The sequence below is a fragment of the Oncorhynchus mykiss genome, chromosome 14 (assembly GCF_013265735.2).
Source record: "Oncorhynchus mykiss isolate Arlee chromosome 14, USDA_OmykA_1.1, whole genome shotgun sequence".
NCBI classification, from domain to species: Eukaryota; Metazoa; Chordata; class Actinopteri; order Salmoniformes; family Salmonidae; genus Oncorhynchus; species Oncorhynchus mykiss.
Genome location: NC_048578.1, coordinates 21,323,747 through 21,342,019, shown reverse-complemented (window position 1 = coordinate 21,342,019; position 18,273 = coordinate 21,323,747). Strand labels below are relative to the sequence as shown.

Sequence of the window (18,273 nt, the reverse complement as noted above, 5' to 3'; positions counted from 1 at the left end):
GAAATGTCAACCGTTGCACAAAGCTCAAACACCCCAAAACTACTCCCCTGGCCTACTTTGAAACAACTGTCTGTGGCGCAATGGTTTGATTATTCTTTTTTTCAACCACCACTCTAATCTAATCTGCTGTATCTATGTGGAGTGCATTTTTCACTGTTGACTGTCTGTCTTTGCTTTGACGTGTGTGAATGGAGTGACAATGAAATGTGGAACTATCACAAGTTTGTTTAGTTTTTAGGATATCTAATACACTCAGTCAAATGCAATAAAAAAATAGGTACCAGTTGTATTGTGGGAAGGCTTAGGATATTTAGGACTTGGGATAAAGGGATCTCTGTAACACTTTATATTACGGTCCCTTAATAAACCATTTATAAACAGGTTGTAAAGAGTTTAATCCCCATTTATTCATCATTATTCCTTCATTTGTAAATGTCAATAAGCAATCTGTAAATAGTAATTTTGGCATTTATAAACACTTTTTGAAATTATTTATGAATTATTTATTAAATAATGACTAAGGTGTTTGATTATAGTATGTTCACAATTTGTAAATTATTAATAATGTACTACTCATGTACTTATTAATCAGCTATAAAGGAGTAATTGTTAACTCATCAGATTATTTATAAGGCATTTATTAATGGTTGATTAATGGTTTGACTCACCATTTATATACTAATTTATGAATATATTTATGTATATCATGAATGGTTTATTTAGTAATTGTTTGAGTTTTTAAATGTGAGTAAAAGCACTTACTAAAACTTCAGCTGATTATTAATGTAGATCCTTATAAACCATTTACTAATTATTAATCAACTACTTTGCAGCCCCTAATTTAGTGTGCACTATATATACTTTATAAACGTTTATAAATGACTTGTTACTCCCCCAAAGCTGGCTACATTAGTAGACAGTACCTGATGCATCACCAATGGCTAAAAATAACCTAAAACATGCAATGGTAAAATACGATTTTTTCATAAGCTTCATAACTGCAGCCATAACAAAGACCTGATAAATCAAAAGTGATCATCAACTTCGGCAACTTGTTCCTGTTCTATGTCGGTGCGCTGTTCGTGTATTCACTCCCTGAACTTGCTTCCCGACTTCCGGCGTACATCGTTACAGAATGACGACTTGTCAAAGGGAAGCATTAGGGAGTGTTTTTTTGTGAGTTGGGGGTGATGTCGGGTCCGGGTGTTGGAGCCAGAGCTTCCTGGGAGGCCTCAGTCGGTTTGTAGGCTCCCATGCCTTAGCGGGTTCGATGGGCTCCCATAGCGAAGCTGGGTGAACAGGTTCCCGTGCCTCTTCATCTCATTATACACAGGCAATATTTTGCCATATCTAGAAAGTATTCACCCCCCTTGGTATTTTTCCTATTTTGTTGCCTTACAACCTGGAAGTAAAATCCATTTTTTTGTATCATTTTATTTACACAACATGCCTACCACTTTGAAGATGCAAAATATATTTTATTGTGAAACAAACAAGAAATTAGACAAAAAAACAGAACTTGAGCATGCATAACTATTCACCCCCCCTTCCCCCCAAAGTCAACACTTTGTAGAGCCACCTTTTGCAGCAATTTTTAATTGTATTTTTTTTATTTCACCTTTATGTAACCAGGTAGGCCAGTTCTCATTTACAACTGTGACCTGGCCAAGATAAAGCAAAGCAGTGTGACAAAAACAATACTATTATCTGGTAGTTGGGTGGGCTATTATCTGGTAGTTGGGTGGGCTATTATCTGGTAGTTGGGTGGGCTATTATCTGGTAGTTGGGTGGGCTATTATCTGGTAGTTGGGTGGGCTATTATCTGGTAGTTGGGTGGGCTATTATCTGGTAGTTGGGTGGGCTATTATCTGGTAGTTGGGTGGGCTATTTACAGATGGGCTGTGTACAGGTGCGGTGATCGGTAAGCTGCTCTGACAGCTGATGCTTATAGTTAGTGAGGGAGATATGTCTCCAGCTTCAGTGACTTTTGCAATTCATTCCAGTCATTGGCAGCAAAGAACTGGAAGGAAAGGCAGCCAAATAGGTGTTGGCTTTGGGGATGACCAGTGAAATATACCTGATGGAGCGCGTACTACGGGTGGGTGTTGCTATGGTGACCAGTGAGCTGAGATACGGTGCAGGCTTTACCTAGCAAAGACTTATAGATGACCTGTAGCCAGTGGGTTTGGCGACGAGTATGAAGCGAGGGCCAGCCAACGAGAGCATACAGGTCGCAGTGGTGGGTAGTATATGGGGCTTTAGTGACAAAACGGATGCCACTGTGATAGACTACATCCAATTTGCAGAGTAGAGTGTTGGAGGCTATTTTGTAAATGACATTGCCGAAGTCAAGGATCGGTAGGATAGTCAGTTTTACGCGGGTATGTTTGGCAGCATGAGTGAAGGAGGCTTTATTGCAAAATAGGAAGCCTATTCTATATTTAATTTTGGATTGGAGATGACTCTGGAAGGAGAGTTTACAGTCTAACCAAACACCTAGGTATTTGTCGTTGTCCACATATTCTACGTCAGAACAGTCCAGAGTAGTGATGCTAGTCGGGCGGGTGGGTGTGGGCAGCGATCGGTTGAAGAGCATGCATTTAGTTTTATTAGCTCTTAAGAGCAGTTGGAGGCCACTGAAGGAGTGTTGCGTGGCATTGAAGCTTGTTTGGAGGTTGATAACACAGTGTCCAAAGAAGGGCCAGATGTATACAGAATGGTGTCGTCTGCGTAGAAGTGGATCAGAGAATCACCCGCAGCAAGAGCGGTTACAGCTGCAAGTCTCTTGGGGTATGTCTCTATAAGCTTGGCGCATGTAGCCACTGGGATTTTTGCCCATTCTTCAAGGCAAAACTGCTCTAGCTCCTTCAAGTTGGATGGGTTCTGCTGCTGTACAGAAATCTTTAAGGTACACCACATATTCTCAATTAGATTGAGGTCTGGGCTTTGACTAGGCCATTCCAAGACATTTAAATGTTTTCTCTTAAACCACTCAAGTGTTGCTTTAGCAGTATGCTTATGGTCATTGTCCTGCTGGAAGGTGAACCTCCATCCCAGTCTCAAATTTCTGGAAGACTGAAACAGGTTTCCCTCAAGAATTTCCCTGTATTTAGCGCCATCCATCATTCCTTCAATTCTGACCAATTTCCCAGTCCTTGCCGAGTAAAAACATCACCACAGCATGATGCTGTCACCACAATGATGTTGTATTCTCAGGGTGATGAGAGGTGCTGGGTTTGCGCCAGACATAGCGTTTTCCTTGATGGCCAAAAAGCTCAATTTTAGTCTCATCTGACCAGAGTACCTTCCATATGTTTGGGGAGTCTCCCACATGCCTTTTGGCGAAAGCAAACGTGTTTGCCTATTTTTTTCTTAAGCAATGTATTTTTTCTGCGCCAGACATAGCGTTTTCCTTGATGGCCAAAAAGCTACATTTTTGGCCATAAAAAATGGTGGTGAATACAATATGCATGCAAATGGGGGTGAATACATATGCATGCACCACTTTTTCATTTTTTTTTTTTTCATTTCACTTCACCAATTTTGACTCTTTTGTTTATGTCCATTACACGAAATCCAAATAAAAATACATTTTAGTTCCAGGTTTTAAGTCAACAAAATAGGAAAAATGCCAAAGGGGTGAATACTTTTGCAAGCCACTGTATCTCAATCGCTCCCAAGCAAGCGCTACCTGCCGCCCCATCTCTACTTATGGAATCCAAATTGTTTCCCATTTGAAATATATGGGAGTAGATATGTTTCCTCATTTTGGTAAACCATTGGCAGAAACTTTAAAATAATGCTCAAATCAATTCAATCTGACCTATGTCGGTGGAATAATATCCCAGTTACTTTAACAGGCAGAATATCTATTGTTTTCATGCAATTGTATAGCCTATAGAAATGTTGAGCCGCATGAGCTCATGGGCTCATGTTTGATTTGATTTTCAATTACATTTGCATTGATGTCAGCGTGATTAGAGGGACAATGCTTAGTACCAGGCAGTTAGCAAGTTTGGTAGGGTACTAATGACCAGCAGCAGCATCAGAGCTTGGAGAAACCTAATTACAGTGACTAAACAGTGACGTAGAATTTTACTGCCGTCATGAAGTGTTATGAAGTGTTTGATTTGATTTTCAATTACATTTGCATTAATGTCAGAGTGATTAGAGGGACAATGCTTAGTACCAGGCAGTTAGCAAGTTTGGTAGGGTACTAATGACCAGCAGCAGCATCAGAGCTTGGAGAAACCTAATTACAGTGACTAAACAGTGACGTAGAATTTTACTGCCGTCATGACTCGTGACCACAGGTGTGGCGGTAATACGGTCACGGTAACAGCACTAGGTCTAACCCCATTAGGTTATGACAGGTATGGTGGGTCAGAGAATCATTTTGACATATGAAGGCTCCCAAGGAGTGTGTGGGACATGGGTTCTGTAATGAATGCACCATTCTGTATGGGACATTTGTATTACATTTCTATCATATTGCGAGCGGTTAGAGCGCTGATCTTTAGGTGCACTTTGAGGAGTCCCAAATGGCACCCTATTCCCTATATAGTGCACTACTTTTGACCAGAGCCCTACAAGCCATAGTCAAAAGGGGTGCACTACAAGGGGGATAGGGTGCCCTTTGGGATGCAGTCAGAACTTCACCGGCTGGGAAAATAAAGAATCAAGCTCCCCCACCACCAATGGGTGATTTTACGATTAAAGGTGCCTTCTTCCAAATCACTGATAAGCTCTCTTTTGGAGGAGGCTGTTGCTATTTTGGCTAGAAGGGAGTGTCAGCTTTTGGTGAGTGATGGTGTTATTTCTAGGTCAGGACAATGGCGGTTTCTCTGTGCTTCTCCCTTCCTCCTCGTTTTGTTTTTATTTTCATCACATTACAACGTACAACTAACTCAGAACTGGCAAGAATTCAGAACAGAAATCCCTCCCTCTCAGAGACAACAGCATTTGCATCATTTCATGTCCACAGAATCTACGCCTCCTGCTTAGTCATGTATGCTGTAATCTCACAGTTTCAAAGTGTGATTATCATCCCAAGAATGAGCGTCACATACAAGAGTTTCACTCAGTATCTGAGAAGCTTCTTGGTTTACATTGGAGGAGTCCATTCAAAAGCAGTTTGTCTTCACCATTGTTCAGATGGAACTGTACTCACTCACACTTCCTTAAGAGTCTCTAGGTACATTAAGAAGAGGCTGGTGCGTAACGAGGAGGCACCAATCCCAATTAAAGACCATTTCCAGAACATTTCCAACTTCTCTGCTTCTCCAATTGTGTGGAAGGTAACAAACCCTTGTGAGGTCATCATAACCTACTTGATGCAATTACAGAAGCCAGTCCTAATTAACAGACAGTGATTGGATTGACAGAGTTTAGAACCAGATATTCTGTTGTGTGGGTGCACGTCTGTTCATTCTCCTCAACCAGACATGCTATACAGTAGGCATGATGTGTGGGTCAACTCAGGCTACAAGATTTCCAGGAAATAGTATTTTTTCCTTCTAAATAGAAAGTATCAATTCAATTCAGAAAACATTTTTTATTCTCAAGGGGCTTAACGTCACTAGTGTTAAAGTGGTAGTGCAGGCCAAAACATACAGCATTATATAAATAGGCTACATAACCAACAACATACAACGGTATACATCAACATTAAGATGGCAACGCAGTCAGACGTCCTTTGTCCTTGTCTTGTCGTGTCCCGTAAATATATATATATACACATCTTTCTTCGCCTATCTTTTATATATTTTATTTTCCAAAAACTCAACTTCAAAACACTCTCCTGCAACCCGCCTCACCAATTTAAAAAAAAAAATATATATATATATTATTTACCTCAAATCTGAAATCCACAATAGAAGCTAGCCAGAAGCTAGCCAGTTTACTGGCTAATGTTAGTATTCAGCTAACCACGGTTTGTGGTCATCAGCTATTCTTTAGCTCGAAAAGCTATCGGCAGTTTTGTACAACGCGACTCAGACCAGAACATACCGGTCCTATTTTTCTCTCCATATCCCTGGATTTCAACCGCAAGCTCTGGATATTTACACCTGGATCTCGCAGCTAGCTAGCTGCTATCCTTGTGACTATTGGCTTACGTCGATCCCGGAGCAAACATCAATTATTCCGGAGCTAGCCAGCTGAAGAGTTCCATCAGGCACTCCTTGGCTTCAATCACCTATCCGGACCCGTTTTACTGCCGATGCGGAGCCCCACCGGGCCTTCACAACTGGACTACCGACGTTATCTGCCCGAGGGAGTTATCCAACTGGCCCCTCCGTCGCGACGTTACCTGAACGCCCATCTGCAGCCCGCTAATCATTAGCTGTCGTATCAGCTGCTATCTGAATAGGTCTATCGGACAATTTTTCTTGGGTCACTATAACTATATCTATTTTGCCAATTGGATTGATCCCCTCTACCACACGGAACCCCACTAATCTACCGACGGCAACGCACGAGGTGGCTAAAAACAGACCTACATCCTATGCTAGCTTGCCACCGATGGCCCGGCTAGCTGTCTGAATCGCCGTGACCCCAGACAACCTCACTACTCACTGAACCCTTATGATCACTCGACTAAGCGTGCCTCTCCTTAATGTCAATATGCCTTGTCCATTGCTGTTCTGGTTAGTGTTTATTGGTGTATTTCACTGTAGAGCCTCTAGCCCTGCTCATTTATCCAACCTTTCAGTTCCACCACCTACACATGCGATGACATCACCTGGTTTCAATGATGTTTCTCTCATCATCACTCAATACCTAGGTTTACCTCCACTGTTTTCACATCCTATCATACCTTTGTCTGTACATTACACCTTGAAGCTATTTTATCGCCCCAGAAACCTCCTTTTACTCTCTGTTCTAGACGACCAATTCTCATAGCTTTTAGCCGTACCCTTATCCTACTCCTCCTCTGTTCCTCTGGTGATGTAGAGGTGAATCCAGGCCCTGCAAGTGCCTAGCTCCACTCCTATTCCCAAGGTGATCTCTTTTGATGACTTCTGTAACCGTATTAGCCTTGGTTTCATGCATGTTAACATTAGAAGCCTCCTCCCTAAGTTTTTTTTATTCACTGCTTTAACACACTCTGCCAACCCGGATGTTCTAGCCGTGTCTGAATCCTGGCTTAGGAAGACCACCAAAAATTCTGAAATCTTTATCCCTAACTAAAACATTTTCAGACAAGATAGAATGGCCAAAGGGGGCAGTGTTGCAAACTACTGCAAAGATAGCCTGAAGAGTTCTGTCCTACTATCCAGGTCTGTACCCAAACTATTTGAACTTCTACTTTTAAAAGTCCACCTCTCTAAAAACAAGTCTCTCACCGTTTCCACCTGCTATAGACCACCCTCTGCCCCCAGCTGTGCTCTGGACACCATATGTGAACTGATTGCCCCCCATCTTTCTTCAGAGCTCGTGCTGATTGGTGACCTAAACTGGAACATGCTTAACACCCCAACCATCCTACAACCTAAGCTTGATGCCCTTAATCTCACACAAATTATCAATGAACCTACCAGGTACCACCCCAAAGCTGTAAACACGGGCACCCTCATAGATATCATCCTAACCAATTTGCCCTCTAAATACACCTCTGCTGTTTTCAACCAAGATCTCAGCGATCACTGCCTCATTGCCTGCATCCGTAATGGGTCAGTGGTCAAACAACCTCCACTCATCACTGTCAAACGCTCCCTGAAACACTTCAGCGAGCAGGCCTTTCTAATCGACCTGGCAGGCTATCCTGGAAGGATATTGATCTCATCCCGTCAGTAGAGAATGCCAGGTTATTTTTTTAAATGCCTTCCTCACCATCTTAAATAAACATGCCCCATTCAAGAAATGTATAACCAGGAACAGATATAGTCCTTGGTTCTCTCCAGACTTGACTGCCCTTAACCAACATAAAAACATCCTATGGCGTTCTGCATTAGCATCAAACAGCCCCCGTGATATGCAACTTTTCAGGGAAGCTAGAAACCCATATACACAGGCAGTTAGAAAAGTCAAGGCTAGCTTTTCAAGCAGAAATTTGATCCTGCAACACAAACTCAAAAAAGTTCTGGGACACTGTAAAGTCCATGGAGAATAAGAACACCTCCTCCCAGCTGCCCTCTGCACTGAAGATAGGAACCACTGTCACCCCCGATAAATCCACTATAATTGAGAATTTCAATAAGCATTTTTCTACGGCTGACCAAGCTTTCCACCTGGCTACCCCTACTCCGGTCAACAGCACTGCACCCCCCACAGCAACTCGCCCAAGCCTTCCCCATTTCTCCTTCTCCCAAATCCAGTCAGCTGATGTTCTGAAAGAGCTGCAAAATCTGGACCCCTAAAAATCAGCCAGGCTAAACAATCTGGACCCTTTCTTTCTAAAATTATCTGCCGAAATTGTTGCCACCCCTATTACTAGCCTGTTCAACCTCTCTTTCGTGTCGTCTGAGATTCCCAAAGATTGGAAAGCAGGTTCGGTCATCCCCCTCTTCAAAGGGGGGGGACACTCTTGACCCAAACTGCCACAGCTATATCTATCCTACCCTGCCTTTCTAAGTTCTTCGGAAGCTAAGTCAACAAACAGATTACCGACCATTTCGAATCCCACCATACCTTCTCCTCTATGCAATCTGGTTTCAGAGCTCGTCATGGGTGCACCTCAGCCACGCTCAAGGTCCTAAACAATATTTTAACCGCCATCGATAAGAAACAATACTGTGCAGCCGTATTCATTGACCTGGCCAAGGATTTCGACTCTGTCAATCACCACATCCTCATCGACTCGATAGCCTTGCTTTCTCAAATGATTGCCTCGCCTAGTTCACCAACTACTTCTCAGATAGAGTTCAGTGTGTCAAATCGGAGGGCCCGTTGTCCGGGCCTCTGGCAGTCTCTATGGGGGTGCCACAGGGTTCAATTCTTGGACCGACTCTCTCCTCTGTATACATCAATGGTGTCGCTCTTGCTGCTGGTGAGTCTGATCCACCTCTACGCAGACGACACCATTCTGTGTACTTCTGGCCCTTCTTTGGACATTGTCTTAACAACCCTCCAGACAAGCTTCAATGCCACACAACTCTCCATCCGTTGCCTCCAACTGCTCTTAAATCCAAGTAAAACTAAATGCATGCTCTTCAACCGATCGCTGCCTGCACCTGCCCGCCCGTCCAACATCACTACTCTGGACGGTTCTGACTTAGAATATGTGGACAACGACAAATACCTCGGTGTCTGGTTAGACTGTAAACTCTCCTTCCAGACTCACATCAAACATCTCCAATCCAAAGTTAAATCTAGAATTGGCTTCCTATTTCGCAACAAAGCATCCTTCACTCATGCTGCCAAACATACCCTTGTAAAACTGACCATCCTACCGATCCTCGACTTCGGCGATGTCATTTACAAAATAGCCTCCAATACCCTACTCAATAAATTGGATGCAGTCTATCACAGTGCCATCCGTTTTGTCACCAAAGCCCCATATACTAACCACCACTGCGACCTGTGTGCTCTCGTTGGCTGGCCCTCGCTTCATACTTGTCGCCAAACCCACTGGCTCCAGGTCATCTACAAGACCCTGCTAGGTAAAGTTCCCCCTTATCTTAGCTTGCTGGTCACCAGAGCAGCACCCACCTGTAGCACGCGTCCCAGCAGGTATATCTCTCTGGTCACCCCCAAAACCAATTCTTCCTTTGGCCGCCTCTCCTTCCAGTTCTCTGCTGCCAATGACTGGAACGAACTTCAAAAATCTCTGAAACTGGAAAAACTTATCTCCCTCACTAGCTTTAAGCACCAGCTGTCAGAGCAGCTCACAGATTACTGCACCTGTACATAGCCCACCTATAATTTAGCCCAAACAACTACCTCTCCCCCTACTGTATATATTTATTTATTTTGCTCCTTTGCACCCCATTATTTATATCTCTACCTTGCACATTCTTCCACTGCAATTGTAGTCATATTTATTTATTTATTGTAGTTTTAGTCATTTACAACATTAACAATGTCTACACTGTATTTCTGACCAATTTGATGTTATTTTAATGGACAAAAAAATTGCTTTTCTTTAAAAAACAAGGACATTTCTAAGTGACTCCAAACTTTTGAACGGTAGGGTAGATAGGCTACATAATCAACAACATACAACATTCTATAGAGTGCTTTCAGAAACACATTGACCTTTTCCACATTTTGTTGTTACAGCTTGAATTTAAAATGGATTAATCTGATATTTTTTTTAATTGAAATGTTTACTAATGAATAAAAAAAGAAAATCTGAAATGTATTGAATCAATAAGTATTCAACCCCTTTCTTATGACATTCTTGACAAGTCACATAATAAGTTGCTTGGACTTATTCTGTGTGCAATATTAGTATTTACCACTACCTCATCTCTGTACTCCAGAGCAGTGAATTTCAAACACAGATTCAACCACAAAGAAATCGCTCAGGGATTTCCCCATGAGGCCAATGGTGACTTTAAAACAGTTACAGAGTTACAGAGCTGTGATAGCTGTAGTTACTTCACAGTACTAACCTAATTGATCTACAGTACTTGAAAAAGTATGGCAAGACTTGAAAAGGGTTGTCTAGCAATGATCAACAACCAATTTGACAGAGTTTGAAGAATTTTGAAAAGAATAGTAGGCAAATGTTGCACAATCCAGGTGTAGAAAGTTCTTACAGACTTACCCAGAAAGACTCACGGCTGTAATCACTGTCAAAGGTGCTTCTACAAAGTATTGACTCAGGTGTGTGAATGCTTATGTAAGGGAGATATTTCTGTATTTAATTTTCACTAAATATGCAAAAATGTCTAAAAACGTGTTTTCTCTTTGTGTGAAAAAAACCCACATATTTAATCCATTTTGAATTCAGGCCGTAAACAACAAAATGTGGAATGAGTCAAGGCGTATAAATACTTTCTGAAGGCACTGTTGGTAGGCTTAGCAACTTCCTAAATGGACTGAATTAAAATGGAATTGACCCCAACCCTTTTGTTGCATACAACAACACATCGATGTTCAGCACGGAGGTTCACACCAATATGGGAAAATAACAGCATGGGGAGTTTTGCCCATGAAAGCCCCCTCTTTCCCCCCACTCCGGTGTGTTGATACCTGGGGTATAACCCAAGAGATTGGTGGGTAACCGAGAGGCATGGAGCCGGCTCCTACATCCTCACACCATCGATTTTTGGTCTGCATCTCCCAAGAGGCACACCAATCAAATTTCAAAGGATGGGAGCCAATCAGTTATATTTACTGCCCGTTTTCATAGTCTTCCTGCCCTTATTCTCCGCATCTCAGTGTGTCCGTGCGTGCTTGTGTTTTGTGTGTGTGCGCATGTATGAGTGTGTGTGCGTGTGTGTGACTCGTCCATTAAAAGTGTATCCGTGAACATGTAGTATATGTGTGTGTTTTTCAAATAGCCTCATAAGGGCCTCTTTGACATTGACCGGAGAGAGATCATCTTAAGTCCATTATTTCTTTAACACCCCCCCCCCCCCCCCAAAAAAAAAAAGAAAGCTGAAAAAGTATTTTTTTGCTAAATATGTGTATTTAGCCTCAGTATAGGCCATACAATGACATTTTGTTTGCATGACTAAAACTTTCATAGATAATGCTGGCTGAGTTGCTCAAGTAGAATAAACACATTTTGGAATTTGCATAGATTTTTTTTAATCATAAATTCATTTACTTATAATGGAATACAAGCCTAGTTAAATGAGGACTGATCTGGAGAAGGGTACCAAAACATTTTTGCAGCATTGATGGTCCCCAAGAACACAGTGGCCTCCATCATTCTTAAATAGAAGAAGTTTGGAATCACCAAGACTCTTCCTAGAACTGCGAGCCCGGCCAAACTGAGCAATCGGGGGAGAAGGGCCTTGGTCAGGGAGGTGACCCGATGCTCACTCTGACAGAGCTCCAGAGTTCCTCTGTGGAGATGGGAGAACCTTCTAGAAGGACAACATCTCTTCAGCTCTCAACCTATCAGGCCTTTGTGATAGAGTGGTCAGACGGAAGCCACTCCTCAGTAAAAGGCACATGACAGTCCGCTTGAAGTTTGCCAAAAGGCACCCAAAGGACTCTCAGACCATAAGAAACAAGATTCTCTGGTCTGATGAAACCCAGATTGAACTGTTTGGTCTGAATGCCAAGCGTCACTTCTGGAGGAAACCTGGCTGCATCCCTGCTGTGAAGCATTGTGGTCGCAGCATCATGCTGTGGGGATGTTTTTCAGCTGCAGGAACTTGGAGACTAGTAAGGATTGAGGGAAAGATAAACAGAGCAAAGTACAGAGAGATCCTTGATGAAAACCTGCTCCAGAGCGCTCAGGGCCTCAGACTGTTGCAAACTTTAATTTTCCAACAGGACAATGACCCTAAGCACACAGCCAAGACAATCCAGGAGTGGCTTTGGGACAAGTCTCTGAATGTCCTTGAGTGGCCCAGCCAGATCCCGGACTTGAACCCGATTGAACATCTGTGGAGAGACCTGAAAATATGTGATGATTCGGTTTTTATTTTTATTACAATGGCAAACATTTCTAAAAACCTGTTTTTGCTTTGATGTGATGGGGTACTGTGTGAATATTGATAAGGGGAAAAACAATGTAATCAATTTTAGAATAAAGCTGTAAATTAACAAAATGTGGAAAAAGTCAAGGGGTCTGAATACTTTCCGAATGCTTCGAAGACCAGTAAGATGTACTGAATCATATTGTGAAACATATTGAACATAACAGGCAGACAGTGAATAATGATATGGATTTAAGAAGATTTTTGTGTTTGCACAGACAAAAAAAATCCCTTAACAATATTTCTCTATAGTCCATTATCACTAGCTTTGCGTGAATAGCAATCATTAAATGGGCAACTTAACCTCTTGGTAGAGCATATTTCTCAAGAGTTCCTAAAATGTTAAAACAACATCATATTACTAATTTAATCATTATTAAATTGTTTTAGAAGTGAGCAACATTTTACAACGTGTAATTTCCCATTTTATGCACAGTTAGTACAGAAAATGTGTGGTAAATGTGGTTTGGTTTTGCTCGCATTCACTTCCTGGTTTTCAACCATCTTTGAATGCGTGTTTCAAATAATATGGGAGTCTGATAAGGAAAACCACATGAGCATTTTGATGATGATAAAATATGCCAAACTAAATTCATCTGTTTAATTTCATTTAAAATTGGTTGTCAAAATTAGCTCAACCGCCCAGTTGAGCTGTGTGTTAAAGGGTTAAAAAACGCCTGTCACAGTTATGTGATTTCATGGCCTTACCGCCTAATCTCAGTGGTCTCGCCGTTAATTCACCCAGGCAAGAGAGGAGAGCTGGCCCCCTGTATGTTTAATGAAGATTAAATTACCTATTTTCAGTCATTAAATATTAAAGTGGAGAAAGGGAAGAATCTGCAAAGAAGCAAATGAAAGAGAAGGGAGAAAGGGGGAGGGAGGAGAAAGATGGACAAAGATAAAGGATTTCTTCTCTTTTATTATTCCCCCCATCATGTTGTAAATGATATCTCAATACCATACGTATTAGGTTGTCCCTATTAATGGGTCTATGTACTAGACGGCTATGTTACGTTGAGCTAGGGAGCTGCACTATGTGTACAAAACATTAGGAACACCTGCTCTTTCCATGACAAACACGGAACAGGCGAAAAGCTGTGATCCCTTAGAGATGACGCCTGTTAAATCCACTACAATGAGAAAGGTTAAAAATTATTTTTAAGCCTTGAGACAATTGAGACATGGATTGTGTATGTGTGCCATTGAGGGTGAATGGGCAAGACAAAATATTTAAGTGCCCTGGAAGGGGGTATGGTAGTAGGTGCCAGGCGCACCGGTTTGAGTGTGTCAAGAACTTCAACACGGTTGGGTTTTGTTGGGTTCTGAAAATATTAAATATACTTATTCGTGTCACTGAGGGAGAGAGAGGAATGTATAACGTTTACATTCTGTCCGGATAAGGTTATTGTTAGCCATCAGGGATCAGGGAGGAGAAAAGACGAGAGCTGGTACGAGTCAACATGACAGCCGTGAGTTGGGGAGGAGTGAGCACTTTGGGGCCGAGGTCAGGTTAGATGAAGTGAGGAAGAACAGATATCACTATGGTTCAGTCTAGCAACAGAGATGCATTGGCTGTTCAGATGTGTAGGAGACGCAGCATAGGAAAACGGGTTAAATATCAGTGCTTCTGTGAATATGTATTTTGTCTTATGCAGCTGTGTTGACCCTATGGGTGAATAAACTTGGTTTAAGCTTTACTAATCCTCTGTAAAATTTTCTAAGGTTCATATAGAATCGAACAGTTTTTAACACTCAACAGTTTCCCGTGTGTATCAAGAATGGTCCACCACCCAAAGGACATCCAGCCAACTTGACACAACTGTGGGAAGCATTGGCGTCAACATGGGCCAGCATCCCTGTGGAACGCTTTCGACACCTTGTAGAGTCCATGCCCCGACGAATTGAGGCGGTTCTGAGGGCAAAACAGGTGCAACTCAATATTAGGAAGATGTTCTAAATGTTTTGTACACTCAGTGTATTTCTTTATCCTTCATGTGATCTGGGGAGAATTACGCCGTTTGTTACTTAAATTAGTCTATGTTATTGTATCACAATTCCCATAGCAATGAATTTCCTCTTGTACACATGTTCTTGTGTACATGCCTCTTTATCTCTCTTGATTGTGCTCCCTCACTGTCACACACACACACACACACACTATCATATAGAGGCTGTTGCTATATATCACCTCTTAGTTGGCAGACTAAAGCCCCTGCTTTCTCCCCTCCACTTCAGGGTGTTGATAGATGTTATTCATTCGGGGGCATTCCCCAGGGCCACTCCTAAAGGAAGTGGAGCTAACGTGATTTGCTCAGGCCGAGGGGACCTGGAGGGTAGTGCCCTTGGCTATGGACTGGAGATGGCTTAGTAGATCGTAGATATCAATAGAAGGGAAGGGAGGCTCTGCTTCTGGTAGATAAGAGATATTTCTCAACAGCTAAAGGAAGAAGCTAGACGGGGCGAGACTGAAGGATTGGGGGCCGACAGACCATCGGGGGGTTTGATGTCTTAGGGTAGATGTGCTATACTTCTATTGTCCCTCGCTATCCTTCTCATAGAGCCCAAGGACCTCCAGTCCTGAAAACAGCTTAGCGAAATATAGATGAGGATTTGATGTACCGTTTGAGCACCCCCCACGCATAACTGATCTGCCGTTTACTCCGTCAGCTGGAGACAAGTGTGACACACGATACATTTTTCGAGGATAAATCAAATCTCAATGAAAGGGTGGACTTTATGAATGGCATTTAGGGTATCCCGGGCGAGACCCCCGAAGACAACCGGCTCTCCAGTCCTGCATTATTTGATTCCTTACAAGAGGCTTTGGACCTCCTAATCTAGTTAAAGGGCCCCAGCAGGGTGTCCGCTTACCCTCACACTGTCATTCTAACGCTGACCCATCTGTGTATACACTTCCAATACCAGGCCTTACTCCCTGCCTGTCTGTATCGTGCAAACCCTTTCAGAGGGAAGTCAATCGCCTGGCACAGCAATGGTCTCCACACATGGTTTTATCCAATTGGACATTGGATTATTTTGTCCAATGTTAGCCCTTCTCCTCACAAATGTGGCCTCACTGATGTGAATAGACACAAGCCGGTACTCCCTGCAAAGTGAGATGCCAACCTCTCAATGACCAACCAAAACATCCTTTTGACTCTTTCGCTCTTCAAATAACACGTTTTTTTTGTATAAGTTTTCATACACCAGCATTACTTATTTATTTATCCACTGTCAGACTACTCCCAATACAGTACTGGTCCTCAAGTATGTGGGCAGAGCTTTGAAAAGGTCATCTGAGTGCAAATTGTCAATACCGGATCAATTTGTGCCCCGTAATTGAAGTTTTTATCTTATTTTACCCTGGCACATTCACACAATAGGATTGATTTAACTCTATGCGTGATTAATTCCCAATAGACCTATAACTCTCAGCTGATAAAAGCGAAGGGGAATCACTTCTTGAAACCGCGGAGAGGCGCATGAACCAACCAAACGAACGTCCTCAGGACTGAAAAAAATCGGACTCATAATATTCCAATGGAATCTCCACAGCTATCATACTTAGTCTTTTGAAGGATGGACAGTTCCCTTGGACAAATAAAACCGTATTCATCGCCTGTTAGAGCCGAGAGAGGGCGAAGAGGCTCTAATAATAATCCCCAGTAGAATAAATAAAGGCTCTCTGCAATAGGATGTAGTTATGTTCCATGACAATGAGAGGCGATGACAGCTATTTTGATGCTATTTCCCTCTGTCTTTATGTCATATCCCTTATTATTTTTCTCATCTCCATTACCTCAGACAAATAGCGTCCGGGTGGTGTTTGCGTTTAGTTTCCCATTTTGCAGGCTGAATGGCGTGTAATAAGGAGGTATAGGGTGGTTAAGGTAGGTTGGCACCCGAGGCTGAGTGAAAGGACTAATTCCCAGAGAAAGGAGAAGTTCTCATCCTCCTACAATGGTGCTACTGTGGAGTTTCAATGAGCACAAATGTCTATTCATTATTTGTTAATGTACAATTCTTGTCAAATGAACTTTTCTGTAAAAGCCAATTATTGTAACTGTTTATAAGTTGTGGTTTTACAGAAATGTTTAACATGTGTGAGGTTGTTAACAAGTTGAAAAATGTGATGTTTTGGATTTGTGTCTTGCTCGACAGATTAGTGTGATTAGCTGTTCACGGGATTGTGCCGCTACAGATGAGGTGATTTTCAAATGTAGTTTTTTGCCAAGCACTAATTGGTAGAAGTCACACCAAAAGTGTAATGGCAACACGGGGTATCATTGTTTGTTTCTCCAGGCCACATGTGAAGGAAAGGTAAAGCTAAAACAATCAAGTATTATTTTGTATCCATATTCTCGAAATAACTAGTATATCTCTGTGTCCCTAAGCAACGACAGCAAAGTAAAACATTCATTTCAAGTATGTTTACGCATTACATTTTTGGGTTATAGTTTTTACCATTTCCCATTTTTCTCTGTTTACGAAGCCTCTGTCCTTTCAGCTTATTGATTATTATGACATATTGAATGGTGTGCTGCAATATGGCTGGTAATTACATGTAGTTAAGTGAATCACGTGGTTTAAAGCTCTGCTCTGATATAATAGCTCCTGACAATGTGAATACAACTCCTGTCTGCTCCCCATGGTGCAGTAAGTACTGGCAATCTGGACAGATTGTTCACTCTGCAGAATCAATCAGTTAGCCTGGTCCCAGATCTGTTTGTGCTGTCTTGCCAACCCCTAAGGCCATACATCTACAGGAGTTGGCTATACAGCACAAACAGATCTGGGACCAGGTTTGTCAGTAAGCACTAGCTTTAGGAATTGTCTGAATGCTCTAATAGGGCTAACTGTATATCTGACCCGTGGCATCATGGTAGCATGTCTTGATTGGTTGTAGATAAAGGTAGGACTACATTAGACTGAGCACTCAGCAGTAGAGCTCCACTAGTGGATCCACAGACTGACTTAATCTATTTTGTCCCAAGTAGCTAAACCGATGTACAGCTGTTAAATGGATCATTTTTACAAGCAGATGTGAATTATGTGTCAGTTAGTTATTTACGATGTGTTGCCTTTAATTGTCTTATCATTTAGCCTTTAAGAATCCAATGGAAGTGTGCAATCAAATACATCCAAGAGGTGTTTCAAGGTCACGACGGGATTGCATTGCGTGTGTGTGTGCGTGCGTGTGTGCTTGAGCCCTGTCAGACCACTGGCTTTCAAAGGCCTGACAATAGCACGAACCCAAAGACACAGAGAAGGAACATTCATGTCACAGCACTCCTGTTTAGACAGAGAGACGGAAGAGACAGAGAGATTGGAGGGGAGGAAAGAGTAAGAGAGAGAGCTAGAGGGAGAGAAGGGGTGGAGAGGAGGAGAGACTGAGAGAAGAGGAGGGGAGGAAAGAGTAAGAGAGAGAGCTAGAGGGAGAGAAGGGATGGAGAGGAGGAGAGACTACGAGAGAGAGGAGGGGAGGAAAGAGTAAGAGAGAGAGCTAGAGGGAGAGAAGGATGGAGAGGAGGAGAGACTAAGAGAGAGAGGAGGGGAGGAGAGAGTAAAAACATGGAAAGGGAGAAAGAAAAGACAGAGGTAATGTGGGCATCGGGTGCAAGGCGAAGATTGAGAGAGAGGGGGCATCGTTGGGTAGCGGAGGAGAGAAAGA

At 42.4% G+C, this 18,273-nt stretch overlaps 1 protein-coding gene across 7 annotated transcripts in view; it reads left to right on the top strand.

Annotated features, from left to right (window-relative positions):
- Positions 1-18,273, top strand: part of diaph2 (diaphanous-related formin 2) — a 693,877-nt gene that overhangs the window by 617,984 nt on the left and 57,620 nt on the right. The window lies entirely within an intron of this gene.